The sequence below is a fragment of the Oryctolagus cuniculus genome, chromosome 14 (genome assembly GCF_964237555.1).
Source record: "Oryctolagus cuniculus chromosome 14, mOryCun1.1, whole genome shotgun sequence".
In the NCBI taxonomy this organism is placed as follows: domain Eukaryota; kingdom Metazoa; phylum Chordata; class Mammalia; order Lagomorpha; family Leporidae; genus Oryctolagus; species Oryctolagus cuniculus.
The window spans coordinates 67599138-67619670 of NC_091445.1; the positions used below are offsets into that span (position 1 = coordinate 67599138).

General features: G+C 40.5%; 1 protein-coding gene across 8 annotated transcripts in view; it reads left to right on the forward strand.

Moving 5' to 3' along the window:
* The first annotated feature begins 1634 nt into the window (after nucleotides 1-1634).
* GHR (growth hormone receptor) overlaps nucleotides 1635-20533 on the forward strand; it is a 311129-nt gene continuing 292230 nt past the window's right edge. For 6 of the 8 annotated variants that reach the window (XM_070056268.1, XM_008262046.4, XM_008262048.4 and 3 more), the window contains exon 1: nucleotides 1650-2143. The gene's annotated coding sequence lies outside the window, so the exon portion shown is untranslated. Of the gene's footprint in view, nucleotides 2144-20533 lie in introns of all 8 variants that reach the window. The other 2 variants (XM_008262050.4, XM_070056271.1) reach the window with 2 other exon arrangements.

Consider the following 20533-nt stretch of genomic DNA (forward strand, 5'->3'; position numbering starts at 1 on the left):
CCAGAGAAGGGTACTTATGTCTTAAAGGATGGAGGTACCAGCTGAACTCAGAGATAAAAGAAATTAATCCTTCTTTTTGGCCCCAAAACCAACTCACAGCTGAAACAGAACTTAGAAAATCTTTCATTGAGTTTACCTGGCCCTTCTGGGACTAGATTGGGATTCTCTGGGCTCAGGGAGGGCTGGGGGAAGGGCAGAGGCTGAGAAGGCACCAAGAAGATATAAAGAGAGAGAGGTTGACGGTGCCAGAATTGAAGAGCCAACTTGGAAGGTCGTCTCAGACAGGGGTGGAGTCAGCATTTGAGGATGGCCTGGCCTCCACTTTTGCCAGCCCCTGCCCTTTCAGTCAGCTTGGCATGTACAGACCACCCAGCAGGAGTTTTGCCTGGCTGTCCCCCAACCCTTCCCTTCCCCAAGTTTCTCAAGTTGCCTTTGTAAAAGCTCCTAACCCCAGTAAGCACCATTACTTCTCCAACAAAGTGTGGAGTCCCAGAAATCAAGGGGTTTGAGAACAGCCTCCTGGAGGGACAAGCCTTCTGAGGAGGGACAGAACAGGACCAGGTCAAGGTCAATAACTACTCCACACCCTACTGCCTGGGGGGAGTGCTGGTCTGGAATCCTTCCAAGTCTGTCTGGAATAGCCAGGGTGCAAGCTACAGCTGAGCTTCAGAAAGGACTGTGAGAAACAGGGTTTTCTGTTAGGTTCATTTGAAAACAGGGGTGTTTTATGGGATGTTTGTTGTTCCTTCCCAACTCTTGGTCCCCACAGCTATGTCAATGCCTTGGGACTTTTTATTCTAAGGAAAGAAGCTTACTTTCTTTAACTTACTGTTTAATATTGCTCTGTGGGTGTAAACTTAGCTTTGTGTCTGAGAGCTCTGTAAAAAAAATGTCTTTTAGTAAGCAGAAGCTGTTAGAAGCTTACAGGTAAGTGACATTACAATCAGCTGTCAGTAAAAAGTAAATAGTGAAACGATTGCATGACTGGCTGCTCCTTCAGATCCAAGACAACCTGGAGCTGGACTTTTGTCCTCTGCATGGAAGGCATGTGGTGCACCGGAGTTGGATGCTTTGTGAAAACAACACAGTTGTGCACAGCTTTCAACTGCTGGGACTGCTTTGACAACGACTTGTCTTGCTCTTTTTTCCCAGTAAGGGAATGAGGTAGGCAGGGCCGGTATATGACAGATGAATTATGTGCAGCAAGAGGCAGTTAAACCCTCCCCTAGGTCACAGACAAGGGCAAGCCTCCGGCTGGGGCCTCTGTCTGCTCTTCCTGCAGCCCTGTGCCCTGCTCCTGGACGTCCCTTTCTGCCAACACGCCCCGTGTCCTTACAAACTTCTTAATCCCTCTGTTTCTGTTTTCTAACCTCTAAAATAAGGTCCTTCCTAGTTTTCACCGTGCCCCCGTGAGCAGGAGTCTGGAAATCGGTGGCAGGTGGAGAGGTCTCATTTGGTTAGCTAATTACTGGCTGTGATTTCTCCCCATTCCTGCGTTCCTTTGAATTCATACACTGCACTTAACACTCTTCTGGGTCCAGCCTTCTTTTTGGGAACCGGGGGCGGGCTGAGAGGAAGGAAGTGTCCCGCAACTACCAATATTTTCCTCTAGGAGGAGCCGCGCAGCCCAGAAGAGAGTGACACGCACCAACTCCAACTCCTCGCTCGCCGGGAGGGCTTCATCCCAGCTCCTCGGAATGCGTGGCCGGGGCGGCGCTCGGCCTCTCCGCAGCCGGTCTCGAACCGGCCGCCCTGAACTCCCGCTTCCCCTCACCTCGGCAGCCAGGATCCCGGGGACTTTGGGCCCGGCCCGGCGTGACCCCTGGTGAACGGCGGCCGCCTTTTCCCACCCCTCCCCTCCCATCCTCCCTTCCCGTTTCACCCCGCCCCCTGCCTCCTCCCCGAGTCTGACAGCCAGCGAGCTGCCAAGCAGGGCGCAGCCATGGGAAGAGGAGGCGGTCTGGGGAGCGGCGGCGGCGGCGGCGGCGGCTGCTACAGCAGCGGTGGCGGCGGCGGCGGCTGCTGCTGAGCCCGGGCGGCGGCCGGGACCCCCGGCTGGGGCCACGCGGGCCGGAAGCCCCCGCGCCATAGGCCCCGGCGCGGACGCGAACCCGCGCTGTGTCTGCCGAGGCGAGACTCTGAGGTACTGGAGGAGGGGTTCCGGGAGTCGGGCTCTTCCCCCACGCCCTGTTGTGCCAGGGGCCCCGGGGAATGGACCCTGGGGAGCCAGTTGTTTGTTAAAACGGGGCTCGGGCTTATCTATGTGGCCGGGTAGTTATTTCCGGATGACTTGGGGGTTGGCTTGACTCCCCTCCTCGCGGAGAAGTTGTTTTCTGCTCGTGGGTCATTGTAACCCGATCCACGCCGCGGACGTGTGTGCGCCCGCTGCTGGAAGTTGGTGGGGGGTCGCGGGGAGTTGGGGGCGACTGGAGAACTATTCCACAGTGGTGCACGCAGAAGGTCTCCGCAGAGGAAGCTTGTGTTAGAGTCGTAAAAGTTTTGCGAGTGTGTTTGTGTTTGACATCAGCCAGTCTGGGGCGGGAACTGCACAGGCTGCTTGCTGCTGCAGCTGCTGCTCAGAGAGGTCCTGGCGATGCGACCCGAGGGTCAGCGGAGGCCGGGCTGTGAGCGTCCACACCTTGCGCTGCTCGGCAAAGCGCACGGCTGCAGCCCCGCACTGGCACCAACAGAGCTGGGGTCAGTAGAGTTATGGTAAACAGTCCCCCGTTAACTCGGGTGGGTGGAAATTGTGACGAGCCCAGCTCCCCTAGCCCCATAGCCCTGGACACACTCGTGTGTATGAAATCAACCAGACTCAAAGTTTTGACACAGCTTCCCGAGGCTCGAGGGCTGCGGTGCAGCTGAGTGTCCAGGAAAAGGGTGCTGGTGTCAGGCAGGTGGTGCAGGGTAAGGTCATCACCTTGCGGGTGTGTGGGGGCGTCTATTTTGGGGCTTTATATATAGTCCTTAGGGACGCCCACTGGGACTGGGCTGCAGGGGCCGTGGGCTGGCGTGAGGTGCGTGTGCGCGAGCGTGTGTGCCTGGGGAGGCGTGTTGGCGTCTGAGCCAGTAGGGTGTGCAGGGGGGAGGAGGCAGCCCTTAGGGGTGCCGCCCGCCTGTTTATGCCAGGAGACCTTGGAAGGGACACAGAAAGGTAACAGGAGGCCAGAGGGTTGGGAAGTCACAGAAGTTCCTGCATTGGCTTACGTACCAGGGACTTTAAAATAACCGAACCTGTTGCCTTCAAAGGGATTGAGGGCTGGAAGTGGGGCTCTGGGGGGAACTGCATGTGTGAAGGTTCTATGTGTGTATATGTGTAAGTGCAGATCCTCAGACAGCGAGCAGTGGAAGCTGCGACTCTGAGATTCTCTGGGAGCTGCTGTCCACTGTGCAGAGACTGGGTGGTCTCCAGGGCGTTTACCTTAGGACGCTCTGGCAAGTGTGTGCCCTGATGACCTGTGATGCTGTGAGGGCTGGGACTCCATCCCATGAGCTACTGGGTTTCCACCTGGATCACCGTGGAGGTCCCCCTTTCTGGGGTGCCCCCTACATCTTGGGGGTGATAACTGTTGAAACATTTCCAGAAATTAAATACTGTATAGAAACGAAGTAAGACGATTTAGCAGACAGGGTGGTTGGTTTTGTGTAGGCTGTAGCTTTGAGTTCTGTTTCCTTTTGTGGAAAGCAAAACTCCGTGCTCCCAGATTAGATGTCAAGGGGTTTCCTATTATTTAGTTCCCTTCAGATAGGCCTTTGGTGAAGCTAGTAGGGTGTGTTTTTAGCCTAGAGATCCTTGGAAAACATCAAGTGTAGCTTAAAAACTTTGTCCCACCCCTCATCTGCTATCCTTATATAAACTTTTTATAAACTTTTTGCTTTTTTGCTTTGCATTAATCTGAGAAAGTTCGTGAGTCAATATTCAGTGTTTTTTTGTTTTTGTTTTTGTTTTTTTGTAAATATGTCACAGTGAAATTATAGTCTGGTGTCCTGAATGCCATGGAAAACCCATGCATAATGGGCAAAGGTGTGAAATGAGAGTCTATAAACGCAATGACAAAGGGACGACATGAGTGCATTTTTTTTCCAAACCGAGCATAACTTTGTCTTGCAAATATTTGTTCTAGCTGGAGTTTGAGGCTGTGTCTTAGATTATTAGTTTTTAAACAGCAGACTCCACATCATAAACCACTTTAAACTGGATACTAGAGGCCTTCTCTACACTGTCTCTGGCGCCTGTGTTAACAGATGTTTATGGTGCTTGGTAACCTATGGGATTGTCATGTTGAATATCTTGTTAACTCGAGACATGATGTTTATAGCATAATGTAATAAATGGAGCCACAGTCTTAGCCTGCTTCTGCCAAGTACATGAAACACCCTAGCGTGGAAACAGATCTTGACATTTTTCCAACTTGGCCAGCCTTTTTGGCTATCTGCTGGTAAGCATTGTTAATGTAAAGATAAATCTGACTGATAGAGAGAGAATGTGGGGCAGAAAATTGTTTAACTTAGAAAAAAGGCATGGGTCATGTTTTTCAAATATGCTAACTTAAAGATTACCTTTCTTGGTCATTACACTGATACATTACACAATTATGGGGGTGAGATTTGCTTTTAAGGATAGATTTTTAAAAATATTGCATATCAATGATGAAAATACTTTCTTTTTCTTAATATGTTCACATATCTTTTGACAATCCTATGTTATTTCTTCTTTTAAAAAATTCTATAATTTCTGCATTATACTATTTAAGTAATGAGGGCACTCAAATCACCTAATCATTTCTGAAGCTTGATAATCACTGAAATTTGGTAAGACAGAAGTCATCTCTCAGCCACATGTGTCAAACAGGACAATATGGATGTCTTCTTGGCAAATTTTTTTTTTCTCAACCTGGAACAGATATAATGTAAATTAAATGCCCAATAAAATGGTAGTTTAGGATGATAACTGAATTAAAGAGCAACTATTGGGTGTATGAATATCTACTTCAATATTCTTGAAAATGGGTACAGATACAGATATATGTATATATATATATAAATACATGTTTAATATTCATAAGCATTTTTAACCATTTCATTACACTGTTAACTAATTTCAAACCTGTAAACAAGATAACAGCTGTTCTCTATCATTTATCCATAGCCAAAGCATTATGAAAATAGCTCTAAAACATTTTTTTCATGCATGAGCTTACTATAAATCTATGAAAAGCAGATTTCTGTGCAGGTAAATAGCATTCTGTGTGTCATGCAGGTATTGACTTAATGTCTCCCTATAATAAATACCAACCAAAAACAAAAGGACTGGTTATAGAATGTTCTGGAGATAAGCAAGTAAAAGTTGCATATTACAACAGAGAGGGACTAGGATATATTCTTTTCAGAGACTTCGTTGTGTCTGCTTCCATGAGCATGAGTCAGTGCTAGCAATCAGGGATTTATTGACGGCTTGTTTTGCCCAAGTCCCAGAGAATGTGCCATCTGGCCTCAAATGAGGTAAAAGTACATCAGACAGAAATATTTTCTCAGGCAACTGGGATTTAAGATGTACATACAGGACATGACTAAGTCAACAATCTACTTTTTCTCAGGTGGTAAATGACTTGCTAATGCCTGGATGCCTCAGGTGCTCACAACCCATGAGCAAATATGTCAAGCAGATATATTACAATATCAATGTGAAATGAGTTCCCCATGTTCTGTTTCATCCCCAGACAGGCTATATTATTCTTGATTTATCAAGTCTAAGCCACTTTGTGGAAAGACAGCAAAGCTGACTTACACTGGGAAAAGGGTGCCATTCAAAGGCAAGCACTTCAGCACCCCCATGGCCTGGCCTTTTAATTCTGGGCATTATCACCCATAGGCAAATCAGTTTCTCAGAGATTCAGTTTTCTCCTCTGTGAAAATTAGAATGCCCACCCTCCAGAACTGGGGTGTTCCCACACGAGCTCTTTAATGTACGGTAGACACCCACCTGGTGTGATTGGTTTCTCTTCGGTGTGTCTGTCTGGTGCTTTCCACCTAGCTTGAGTCCCTGCCGTTCCTGCTGAAATCTGCCACATGTATCTCATCCTGCAAGAAAAATTTATGGTGGATGATAATACCAATTTTACTTTTTTAGCAACTCTGACCACTTTTCTTGACAGAGAGAGGGAGAGAAAAACCAATAAAACGACATCTGGGCTTATTAGATTATAGGCAAACTTTCCGTCAGAATATGGGGCCAGTGATAGTCTTGTGTTGTTAGGTGTAATTGTGCACACTGTCTGCCTCTTTGTGTGTGTGTGTGTGTGTGTGCATATGAGTGTGTTCACAGTGAAATTCCTCATTTCATCCCCTTGTCTTGTGATGTCCATTCATATACACTTGCTTCTCCTCTTTATTCTGTTCTCATAAAAATAGAAGAAGTGATCAATGATAAAATACATGTTTTAAGGTTCAAAGATTTATTTCACTCTTCTTTCCAACTCCCCATGCCCAATTATAGCAGGTCCATTGATTAGCACTTGGACATGCCGTTTTCAAAAGTGAAGTTCTACTTAGGAAGCATCTAAGTTAGGATGACATAAAATGGGATCAAAGTAAAGCTGGTGTTAGAAAACCTGGGTCCCTTCTAAGCTCTGCTTTTAAAAGGCTTTGCAATGTTTGCAAACTTTTTAATCTTCCTGATCTTCATATTTCTAATATGTTAAAAACAAAGAAGAGTAAATGAGAGGATCCCTTAGGAGTTTTTGCAGGTCTATGGTTTGAATTTAGTTGTTGAATTTCTCTTTTCTCTCATTTCCTTGGACACTTTGCTTGAACCTCTCTAGTAAACCTCTTTCATTCATTTTTAGTTTCATAATACCTTTTACATATCTATTTTCCTTTCTGGGCCGTAAGTTCCTAGGAACAGAAAGAAAATTTTTCTGCTCTGCAGAATGCTGTCAACACAGCAGGTGTGGGAAGAGTGTTAGTTGAATTCATGTGCAATGCCTACACAGTGGATCTATAATTCATATCACTTATTTAACCCTATACAAATTTAATATAAACTTCAAGAAGTGCTTTCCGTTAATTTTTTAAAATCAGTTAAATGAAACCTATGCAAAATGTTATCATGACTGCTTCTAGCTTCCATTCTAAAGCAACACAACTCTATACAATCTGATGCAGAAAGTCTTTCTGAAGTTTTCTTTTGCTGTTGACTTTCCTTGGAGGTCAAAAAAATTCACAGTGTGCTCCAGATTCTCAAGAAAATGAGAGAGAGAATCGTTGCTTAGCCTCAATTTCTGCCTTCGGTGTTTCTCCCTACCTTTTAATAGTGGTAGATGAAGCCTTAGATCAGGCACTAATTTTACTTATTAATACTCAAAGAGGCAGTGCTTTTGTCAGAAATTGCTGGGCTGTGTGTTTTTAATTATTATCTAAACTTACCTTCAAATATTCCATCCCCAAATTAGCAGATCATTTCTCCTACAGTATCCTTAAAACTTCCAGATGTGTTTACTGATTGGGTTAGGACTTGATTCTTTTGTTATGGATTAGACTTCAACCAGTTTTCTTTAGACTAATGTCATTAAAATCCCAAAGAATTAGACTTCTTAGATTGTGAATTAGTTGAAACATAAACAAGTCTGCCTCCATCTGGCTGGGCTTCTATGTGTAAAAAGTGTGTCCAGAGGAAGAAGCTCACTTTGCAAGACTTTAACACAGGTGGAGAATACCCTGGTAAAGGTCTTGTTTCACATTAGAACACATGAAGATTTTGCATGTTAAACAGGTACATGTATGTATTTTTCTTTGGGCAACTTGCTGTGTTAGGCATTTACTCTAATAACTCTTTGTTTCCTCAGTTGTTAGTAAAATATTTAAATTAACCCGGGCTTTAAAAACTCTTAAAAGAAGCATCTCTTCTGTTCCTGTATTGTATGTTGGACAAATATTAGTAATTGTTCCAAAGAAAAATCCTCACTCTTTTTTTTTTGCTTTAAAAATGCACCTAACAATTTTTAAAGCATATATTAAAAAAATAAAAGCATATTTTATTATTTTAACCATTAGATCCATCTTTTTACATTTGAATTGATATATCAAAGGAAAAAAGTAGAGGGGTAGGCATTTGGCTTATCATGTAAGATGCCAGTTAATACACCTGCATCCCGTTTGGAGTCCCTTGGCTTCAGTCCTAGCTCTGACTACTGACTCCAGCTTCCAGCTAAAGCAGATATTGGAAGGTAGAAGGTGATGGCTCAAGTAAGGTGATGGCTCATCCATATGGGAGCACTTAGACTGAGTTCTCAGTTCCTGCCTTTGGCCTGGCTTGACCCTAGGGGTAGGGAGAGTGAACCAGCCGATGGGAGTCAGTCTGTCTGCTGTCTCTTTCTTTCTTCCCCTCTCAAAACTAAATAAATAAAACTTAAAAGAAAAGTGTGATATAACCATCACAAAACACAGTCTTAGATAGTTCTCTCTTGTGCTTATTGAAATAAAACATCAAATGTGATTTGTGATGCTCCTCAGGAGTTTGAAATTGGCTGGTGAGAAGCTCAGTCAGACTTTGAGTGCTGATTGCCATTGGCCAGGAAAACAGCCTCTGCCCGTGATCAATATGATGATGTAAGATCCTAGCTCAGCTTCTTTGAACTCCTTCAAGCTATGTGATTGTGATCCTCGAAAGCCTCAATTTGACAAGGGAAAGTGAATAATAATCTGGCAAAACATATGTGAATAATCATCTATAAAAGCCCTGAAGATAGAACCTCTACCTAGTGGTAGAAAAGATACCAGAATCTCTGAGAAAGATAATGATGGATGAAGAATAAGCACCAATTATATGCCTAGCAAACATGAAAGATTAAAGAGGGGGAAGCACGAGAGGAATGACTTATATTAGCATTGTAGTATCTTATTTCCTTTAGAAGTACTGGCAGAGCTATACTTTGCTGGTCATAACACAAGTATTCAAAAATATTTCATTGATCACGTGAGTATGTATTTAAAACAGAAATTGAAGTGTTCGCAAGCAGTGTGTAGGGAGTTTGGAGGCAAATGGATGCAGATAGAATTAGGTAGTTGCTGGGATCTAAGCTGAATGCAAATTAGGTATTTTTTCTCCTTAGATTAATGATGGCATCGGACTTAATTGCCAGCTTTCCAAGGTGAATTCTGTTCATAGCCTTTGAAACACCTAGGAGGTTTTAATGGTTGAAGCAAAATGGATTTTATGTAAAACTGAGTAGGACCTAGAGGACATACCCTCTTTCCACATCTTGGTATAAACCTCATCATGGAGCTGGAAGCTTTAATCCTCTTTGCCTTTGTCCAAAAAGTCAAGTATTTGTATTTATTCCTTTTGGTGACTATTGGGTATGTGAGAATTAATTTTATTTTTTGAAAATGATCTTGAAGAGTACTTGAGAAAATGTGCTGAATATATCAGTTTTTCCAATTAGCCTACCATATGTCAGTTTGGTTAAGCTCATTGTATTTTTGGTATTGTGAAAAATCAAAGAGCATGTGTTCTGTGTTCCCAGGAATGTGCTAGCCACTGAGGAATATAAAAGTACTATAAGATGTGATGCTTAATTTTGGGATCCAGCATTCAAACTAGGAAGATAACACTATTCCTATATGTGGTGTGATTATGGAGCATTTGATGGCTGAGCAATTTAATAAAGAGTTCTATTAAAGACTTTAAATGTTATATTTATTTGGAGGGAAGGATTTAGGTTAGAGGCCTTAAAGGAGAAAGTGGATCCTGGTTCAGGACTTACTACATGGTAAATTTGTTTGATAGGTGGAAGGAATTGCAAGAGATTGCAAAAGAGTTGAAAACTGAGGACTAGAAGGTGTACCTGGAACTTCTAGTTGTTATTCAATGTAAGCTCTTCCTGTTGCTTCTAATGGATGCTGCATATAGCTCCCTCCCTTGAGAAGGGGTATTGGGATGCTCACCTGAGCCTAGCACTTGCTGGAGGGTGGTGGCTGCTGCAGGCTGCTTCTGCATACTTCTGTTTTCTGAGAATTATGTAAATTTAAAATCTCTATCAGTTTTCCCAGAGGCTTATTAAAGGTGAGAACAGTGTGATTTACCTTCCAGAATATGATCGTGAATGGTAGAGTTGGCCTGAGACTCTCTCCTCCCTCCAAGTTCATTGCCACAAGCTGACACTGAGAGCCATAAGGCTTCACAGAACTTGCTGTCATTCACTAGTGATTCTCACTGACTGCTAGGTAGTACTTACGGACAACTGGTAATATAACTGTTACAAGAGCTGGAAAGAGTTATAGGCTGTAAATGCCCAGACTCAAGGTTACTAAATTTCTCTACTACTAGGAGCAATCCTATACAAGGAAGAATTAAGCCTCACCAAATGCTAGTAGACCTCTATAGAAAATTTTTGAGTTCCAAATGCTTACTTGATTCTTCGGAGAGGAAATGAGAGTCCTTGAGTAGTGACAAGACATCCTTCTAGGATTAAACTTCCCTGTAGGAGTGATAGATTTATAATTAAGTTCTTCTAGTCCCTCCCTCCGCCCCAAGGGCTCCTCTGCTATACTATGCCATCTCCTATTAACATGGACTATAAATAGGGAATAGTATGTTGTTTATTTCTGCCATTTATAGGTGAGGGTGAGAGTTAGCTTTGTTAATTCAGTGAGTTGAGTGGATTGTGAATTGACACAAATGACACTTGATTGGCAAGTTTTTTTCACTGAGAATACACACAGATTTGCCTATAAATTACGCTTGGCAGATGCCTGTTGAGATAGCAACCTCTGTGAAAGCCTCAGGGTAGGTTGGCATTCTGGAAAGGTCATAGCATAGGCTTTGGAATAAAACCAATCTGGCTACCTGAATGGATTGGAATCCAGCTCTGCCTATCTTTGCTATCTTTATGACCGTTAGAAAGTTAATTAAACTCTCTGAGCTTTATCTGCAAAATGAAGATAGTGATTCTTCACAAGGTTGTTGTAGTTTAAATTCCTTGAAACAGGACCTAGCACATACTGGGCACTACAGAGAGAAATAATTTCCTACAACTTTTTGAGGAGCCCTTACAGACGTAAAACCTTCATTCACAAAATACCCACTTGATACCAATTGCTGCTTTTTTTCATCCTATTTTTCTCTAATCAACCAAGTTATGGCTTTAATGAGTCCATCACGTATTGATTTCACTTGAACTTTTGAAATTTTCCTCCTTCAGAGGAGCATTGCTCGCCATAACTTAGTTTCTTATAGACTTCTCTGTCAGTGTGCCTAGATTTTGCCATAGAGCAAAGATGAAAGAAAATATATCCAGATGCTTATGGTAGGCTTATGAAATTTTGATTTTAAAAACAACACTAAAAGCCATTCCTAGATGTAGGTGTTTCTCAAAGAGCTTTCTATCTGCTAGTGATGGGAAATCCTCCTTAGACAAGGTAGCATTTTTGGCAAGTTAATGGATAATCAAAAGCTGGCTAGTGGAGTTCTGGAGGTTGAGGTAAAAACTTTTATGGATGATGAACATCCTACAATATTCATCTGTACCCACACAAGGCCTAATCACATTTTAATCTTTGAAAATACACAGACGGTGACGCATAGCACATGCTTCCCATTATTAGAGCCCCATAAAATTGCTAATTATTGTTAAATGACAATTCTTTATAGAAGTTATGATTCTCCTGTAATATGAAAGGAACACATGTATAATAAAGCAAATATTAATTAGTGAGGGAACACGAAAGCATGTTGTAACTTTTTCAAAGGAGTAATCAAAGAACCACAAATTATGACAGGAAAAGAATGTTGAAAAGAATTTACAAAGACTGGTTTGTCCTTATAGCAATGATCAATTACATTCCACTGGACATGACTAATTTGCACTTATATGGATAAAATTATTTATGGCTCATTTTTATAAGTTAAGTTGTAAGTCTTCAGTGCTGTAAAATAACCTAGACAAAGACACCGACCCTTCTAGGATCAGCTCATCCCTGAAGGCCTCAGAATTCCATTTTAAGGATATCTAGTAATCCCTTTATTCATTTCAGTCTTTGGTTGTTCTTAAATCTTCATGATTCTATTGGCCATTGTTGTTGTTTGAACTAATCATTTCCTGATGAAAATTTGGTGAGATGGAATTCCTATAACCCTGGGAATTTCTCATCCTCGATATATACTGTATTTTTAAATCTTTTGATTATGGAAATTTAAGCATTAAATTAACATTAAACAAAGAAAACAGTATTTTGAGCCCCCAGGTACCTATTACTCAGTTTTAATAGTCAACAATATTTTGCTAATCTTGTTTCATCACTTGAAAGATTTTGAAGCAAATCCTCAGCCATCTTGTCCTTTAATTTGTAAATATAAATACTTTAGTGTGCAAATAAGCCCCTTGTTTTTAAATAACCATATGATCTGTACTTCATGGGAATACAGATAATAACTCTGTAAGAAAGTATTCTCCCAGTCAGCCTAATTTTGTTTACAGAAAGTATGTATGTTATGATGGAGAGGGGGATTTTAGCAAAGTAACATCAGTATAGGAGTGTATAGATAGTAACAGAATTCTATCTTGTCACCCAGGCCCCAGCTTAAATGTAACCTCTCAGAAAGATCTTGACCTCTCACAAGAGTAACTTTCCTCAAACTGTGTCATGCTACTACATGACACTGTTTTGTATTCTTGAAAGTACTTATCACTATCAAAAATTATCTTACTTATTAGTATTCTTGTTTTTTGTTCATCTGCATGACACTAATTTAGAAAGAAAATGCTCAGTAAATTTTGATTGAATGTATGTATTTTAGTGGTTACAGGACTTTTTGTTAGCATTCTTTCCAAACATTTATTTTCTTTCCACATTTCCAAAAACTATGGCTTTCATTTGTCAGGTTCCAATGATTTTATAATTTGGTGAGGATTCCTGATAGTGTGGAGTGAAGAGTGCTTTTCAGGGATGCAAGATAATACAGTGCAACTATGATATCTACTAGCCACTTAACTCTCTTAGCAAAGATGGAGATAAGAGTAATGCCTTAGTTTGGATTTCCCCCAGAAGCAAACCACAAGACACAAGGATTAAGGAAAGAGGAGTTTATTTGAAAGTGGATTAAAGACATAGGAGCAAATAAAGGACATAAATGAAGCAAGTTACCACCATTGGCAACTGAAATCTAATGTTTCTGTAGAGACTTTGGGAACTGGGGCAAGCACACATTTTGGGGGTAATCTCCTCTTGAGCTGAAAGATTTTGAACATTTCTTCACCAATGCCCTTCAATCTTTAATTCCTGGGCAATAGTTCTGGGCAGAGCAAAGCAGGCTCCAGGTGACAGTGAACCTTCAAATAAAGACATGTGCACGCTGGAAGTTGGAAAATTTGTGTGTGTGCAGTAGTGGGGATATGATTGTGACGTGTAGGTGCCGGGGTATGGTTGGGAAGGAATGTTTGCATAATACAATGTGGTTTTCTAAATAAACTTGTTACTTAGAAGAAGTCCACTAATTTCAGATTTGTAGAAAGACTGAAAAGGTTGTACAGAAATCCCATATATCTCTCACCTAGTTTCTCCTAATGTTAACATTCATAATCATAGTATATTCATCAAAACTAGGAAACCAATATTAGTACAATACTGTTAACTAAACTGCAGACTTTATGCTTCATTTATATTTCTCCAGTATTTACATGAGACAGAAAGGGAGAGAGAGAGCGAGCGAGAGAGTGAGAGAGAGAGAGAGAATATTTCATGTTTGCTGGTTTATTCCCCAAATGACCACTATGACTGGAGTTGGGAAGAGAGAGAGAAGAGAGAGAATTTCGTGTTTGCTGATTTACTCTCCAAATGACCTCTGTGATTGGAGTTGGGCCAAAAGAAGCCAGGATGCTGGAACTCTATCCAGGTCTCCCATGAAGGAGAGGGCCAAGAACTGGGACCACCATCCACTTCTTTCTCAGGTGCATGAGCAGGGAGCTGAAAAGGAAGCAGAGCAGCCAGTGCTTTAACTGCCACTCAGATATGGGATGCTGATGTTGGAAGATGGGGCTTAACTCACTGTGTCCCCCAGTTGGCCCCTCCCCTAATGTCCTTTTGTTTTGTTCCAAGATTCAATCTAGAATACTACATTGCATTTAATTCTACTATTTTTGGATATTATGCTTTTACTTTTATTTGAGCCCACTAACGTTAAACTAACTGGTCTTTGCCACTATACATTAAGTTCTATAAAGGAAAATATAGTGATATGTATTCCAACATCATGCCAGATCAGGATATGTTCTCAAAATAAATAAATCAAACCAAGATCAAGAAAAAGAATGAGAATGAACTTGGTAGGCATATGAGTATGGGTAGCAGAGACTCCATCATTAGCTGAGAGGTTCCTAACAGTGTAATGACTTGGAAGAAGTCTGATTGTGAACATGTGCCCTGAACATCAAATGTGAAGGAAGATACCCCGATTTAAATATAAACTGAATGTCTACAATGCTGTTTGGGTATGAAGGCTCTCTAAAAAGGTTCACAGAAATGTGTGTAATGAAAAAACTATGCATAGATTTCAAAATTTTTTTCACCAAAATAAACATCTTTTAATTCCATGACTTTTTGAAGTCCCTGGTATTTCATACTGCTATGGTTTGGATGTTGAATGTTCACCAAAGGCCCATGTGTTAAAGTCTTGGTTCCCATGGTGGTGGTATTGGGAAGTGGTGGGGAGGCCATGTGGGACATCCTTAGATCACTGGGGGTGTGCCCGAGGAAGGTGGTTCTCCTGTGATCTCATCTTATGAGAGGGTTGTTAAAAGCTTGAATTTGGGCCTGTGGGCTTTCTTTGTTTATGAGATTATCATGCGATCCTTTCCTCTGTGTTCTCTGCCTCCTACCATGACCACTTGCAAAAGCTAAAACCTGTCCATTGGGTCTTGCAGCCTATAAAACTGAGCTAAATGAACCTCTTTTTAATTAATAAATAGCTTGTCTGTGATAGTTCATTGCAGTAGCAAAACAAAGAATATATGCACACTCACTCCTGGTAACTGAGGTTTAGCCTGGAATAACTCATAAAGTTGAGGGATTGAGACTCAGGGAAGTTAAAGCACTTGCTGAGATTCACAGCTGGTAAAAAACAAAGTCAGGATTAAAATATGCTTTTCTGGATTCAGTGATTACACTCTTAATTCTATACTTGGTTACTCTATCCCTCTCCACTGAGCCAACCTGTTTTTTCTAAGGATGCAATATTTGAAGATTCTGGGGGCTGGTGCTGTGGCATAGTGGGTAGTGCAGGCATCTTATATAGATACCAGTTCAAGTGCCAGCTGCTCCACTTCCAATCCAGCTTCCTGCTAATATGCCTGGGAAAGCAGCAGAAGAGAGCCCAAATCCTTGGGCCCCTGTACCCATGTGGGAGACCTGGAAGAAGCTCCTGACTGCTGGCTTCAGATCAGCCCAGCTCCAGCCGTTGCAGCCATTTGGGGTGTAAACCAGCAGATGAAAAATTCTCTCTCTTTTTCAAATAAATAAACAAACTTTTTTTTAAATAGGAAGATTATGTATTATCAAACTGCAAATCCCCTGGAGGCATGATCTGTTTCTTAGTAAACCGGGTTATGTCAACCTTAAGTTTGTGAATTAATTTCAAATCTTACCTAATATTTGTAAAGTCTACCATCTTTTAAAATGAAATCTAGCTAGCTCTTCAGAAAGTCATCCATACTCTAGTAATGAATAAAGGTTTGATACAAGGCCAGTGAAGGCAAGGGGCAAGTGATCTCCAAAGAGCATGACGTTGACATGTAATGATTCTAAGTATTTTATTAGTTTATGGTGTATTTGAGTTTTGGATAGTTGACCTCCATTTCCCAGTCTTTCCATAGTTTCTGTTTTAGGTGTTAATGAAGAATATGGACTATTCAATGACACTGTTGACTAATCTTTGTATTTAGCCTAACTGAAATTACCTGTGGTTGCCTTGGAACTCTGGGCTTGAAGTTCAGAAGCAGAAGTTCCTATAAATTGCTTGAGTTTGACTCTGGGAAGATAAACAACATTGATACCTAGTCAGTGCTGAAATTCTAACCTCTAATTCCACATTCAGAAAATAATAGGCTTTCAGGATTTTTTGTTGTTGTTGTCGTTTACAAGATGATGGAAGCCTAGAGTTAGCATTTAATAACACAATTTATATAAAACACAAATTACTGCCTCAGAATGAGATCTAATTTCTAAGATACAAAGGGGCCATCATATAAAATGGGCTTTTTATCTTATAAGGTATTAGTGGGAATTGGCTGAAGGTTTATTTCTTTAGGTTATAATATTTAGAGCATGGTGCATTTTTAAAGAAGAAAAATGTTTACCTTTCAGAAAATTTATATGAAACCATTTTCTTTACTATATGGCTACATTATGTTGGCATAGCTTTAGACCACGACCTTTGGTCCTTTCTATTGTAATTACAGGTACAATCTGTGAATGCAGATTTGCAAACTTTCTTATACCAAGCCCCTTCTGGGGCCATGAGGTGTCCAGAGGACAGAACTGGACTGGCTATTTTGCGTGCCTGTAGGCTAGCAAAAACCTGTACTTTAATCAATTTTACATAAAGTGCTTCTGAGATAATTAAAGCTGAAGAAACAGCTTCATTAATTTAAAAAAAGGAAGCTATCAAAACTGTTGAAATCTGGTATATATTTCCTTATGTTGTATAGACTGTTTTTCTGATTGCCTCTCTCATACTTCCTCTGATTTCTAGAGGAAAAGTCCCATTCACATTTCTATATCTAATTTTTAAACTTTTATAACTACTAGTGTAAGCACTTAGAGGGCAAGGGATTGTGTATGCTATGAATAAAGGGTACTCAATAAATAGTTTTCTTAACCAATTACTGCTCTGTAGACAACGTTAATGAATGTTTACAATGATCTGTGCTGACAAGTCCTTTTGCCATATTGTTTGATCAAATGTAGAACCCCATGATCCTACTAATTATACATTTGGTGAAACTATGATATAGAGAGACTAAATAATTTCTGCAAGTACCCACAACTGATATGTAGTAAAGTCAAGATTCAAACCCAGATCTTTCTAATTCCAAATGCATCTAACTCCCAGGCTTCTAACCACTGCCTATGTGGTGAGTCTTTGATGTTCCTTCATTCAGGAGGTGGAGTCTAATTTCTGTCCCTTTGAGTATGGACTGACCTTGTGTGACTTAGTTCTAAAAACTGGAATGAAACAGAAGTGAAGAGGTGCCACTGTGGAGATTAAGCCACCCAGAGGCAGTGAGCTTCTGTTTTGGATACTCTATCTCTTATCCTATTAAATCATTCGATCTTGGGGAAACCAGTAGCCATTTTTTGATCTGCCCAATGGAGCAGTCCACATGCAAAGAAACTGAAGGATTTCCAACAGCCAGTGTTGAGAGAGGAGATCAGGTCCTCAGTCCAACAACCCATGTGAAAATTGAAGCCTCTTGATAACAGTCACTATGAGAGCAAGCTTGGAGGTGGAGGTGCAGCCATCAGCCCCAGTCAAGCCTCCACCAACAGCTTTACTGCAACCTGATGAAAGCCCATGAGCCAGAACCACCCAGCTACACTGCATTTAATTCTACTATTTTTGGATATTATGCTTTTACTTTTATTTGAGCCCACTAAGTAAAACTAACTGGTCTTTTCCACTTTACATTAATATACACTGTACACTATACATCTAGCTGCTTCTAGAACCCTGCCCCTAGACTGCAGCATAATAAATATCTGTTATTCTAAACTGCTAAGTTTGGGTTAATTTCTTATGTGGCAAAATATAACTAATGCAACCTAACACTGCTTTGGAGAAGTATTAAAAAATAAACTCTTAATATCACTAAAGATTAAGTTTTAAAGCATGGATGCAGCAAGGAGAAACTTTCCATAAGAAAAAGACTCCAAATTTAAGTAGTAAAATATGCCCAATTAATATACTAGTTGGGGATTTTGTACATCAAAGAACAACTGCTTTTAAAAACCCATAATTTCAAAAGGAAGTATAGTATTAATAATCAAATTACTGAAGATAGCATTTTGAACTTTAAAAAAATCCTCATGAGAAAACTCAGGATGTATTCTGTATGGTAAGTTATCACTCATAATCTTAAATTGTCAAGGACATGCTTGTACTTTCCAGGATTTAAAGAGGGACATAATGTAAAGTTGAATTTTAACCTTTTCCCTGGTGATTTTACTCAACATTTCAAAGGGGTCTTGAAAGCTCATAGGTCAGGTTGTTGCTTGGTTTGCTTTGCCTTACAAATTGCATTAACTCTGCTTTATGGCCATTTGCAGTTTAATAAATGACTTGGACTTTGATTAATATCTTTAGAGCTTAAGCCCAAGAGTTTGTATAAGAATTGGGATATAGTACTGTAAACTTATCTAAAGACAGACTCCAAAATATGGGAAGAGATGCAAGTTTATTAGTGTTGGTTTGAGTATATATGAATTTGGAGCATTTTAAGTCTTTAGAGAAGGTCTTTGATGATTTGCTTCTTTGTACATATGTTAAAATATTTTTTTCTTATGTATTTACAAAGTTATTTAAGTGAGCTGAGGAATTCATTCGTGAAATGGATATGGTTAGTTCTTGCTTATTGTTCAGAATAACTATAAAGTAGAAATGGTGATTTTCCTTCCTGAAATTGGTGAACACAATGAAGCCTGCCTGGTCCTTCCCCTTCAGTGTTTTTTTTGTTTGTTTGTTTTTTTTGTTTTTTCTCCTTACAGCAGCTTGAAACCTGAACTCTCAACAGTACTTTTTGTATTGAACTTGGCTTGACAGTAATATATCCGTCACCTTGATTCATGGGATTTTGCTACATAGGAAGACAAAGATGAATATTGGTAGCCTTAGTGTAAAGATTCATTATTGACATCATTATAATTCATAAATTTATTAATTTGTTCACTAACTCACAAGCATACTCACTAATTTAATGGATGTTTCTTGAGCATTTACATTCTACTCAGCAGAGCAGTAGACTAGTTACTGAAGTATTATGCTAAGCAATCCAGAAATACCTCTGCCCTATTGGATTTCATGGTCAAGGATGGAGCAGGGCACCAACCAAGTTTAATTAAGGGATGTTGTGTATAACGTGAATTAAAAGTTCAGGGGAACCTGGCCTTGGTTAGGGTTTACTGATTAGGGAAGTGTTTCAGAAGAAGGGACATTTGAGCATTAAAGTAGTAGAAATGAGGGAAAGATGGAAGAGCATCCCATACATAGGAAATGGGATCCAGGATGATACACAGTACTTTGGAGACTGAAAAAGTCAATGTGAACTAAAAAAGTCGGTGTGAATTTGAGACACTGTATTGAGAATCGAAAACAGAATTCAAAATGTAAGAAAGAACATGGTGTTAGCCTAAAACACTCACCAACACATCCAGATTTATATATGACCATATATCTAGGCACCATGGCCTAGCCACATCAGCCCATAAAATTAATCATCACACCAATGAAGGTGTCTTCTCTGGGTTAAATAGCAACAAAAGTACCAAATCCAGGGGGGTGTTAAGACACGCTTGGGACACCCACATCTCGTGACAGTGTGCCTGGGTTGTGTTTGGGTTGGAGTCCTGGCTGTGCTTCCAATTCAAGCTTCTTGCTAATACACATCCTAGTAGGTGACAGGTATAGCTTTAATAGTTGGGCCTCTCCTATCCATGTTGGACAACTAGATTGAGTGCTAGACTCATAGCTTCTGCGTGGCCATTGAGGGCATTTTGGAAGTAAAGCAATACATGGAAGATTGATCTCTCTCTCTCTCTGTATGTGTATGTGTGCTGGCTTTCAAATAAATTTTTAAAACTTAATTTTTTTAAAAAAATCACAAATCTGATTTTGTTGAATGCTTCATGTATGTCAGGTGCTGCACAGAATATAGAAACTATACTACAAGCTGGTGTTCTTTGGAAGTGGCACATACACACACACACATACACACACATACTCTGGTGCTATCTTGTAACATATAGAATAGTTATGTGCATATGCAAGGCATGAAGAATGCCTAGTGCCAGGAATCAGAGACTTCATAATGATGTATTTGAGGCAAAGCTTTGTGTATTAAGAAACCACAAGCAGTTAATAGATTTCTACCTGACAGTGGCTGTAAATATTAACCAGAGGGCTCTGTACTCTTTCCAGCTCATCTACCTGGGTTAGAGCATAAGCAACAGCCCCAGGAGCCTTTATTGATCTCCTTTTAGTTCTATCTCACTATTGCCAACTTAATCTTAAATAATCATCCTTCTGAACACTGTCTCAAAAATCATTTTATTGCCGAGGGATTAATTTTTAGATTCCTTCAAAGCCTGTGACATAGCCTAACCTATCTTTTCATTTCTATTGTTTATTGATCTTTAAACTCAACTACCCCTTTGCTCTCACCATATTCCATGTGTTCCATAGAACAACTTTGTTCATGTTGCTCCCTCTACTGTGACTTTTCTCTCTCCTGTTTAACTTTTCTTGTGCTACTTACCTCTGGAGGCT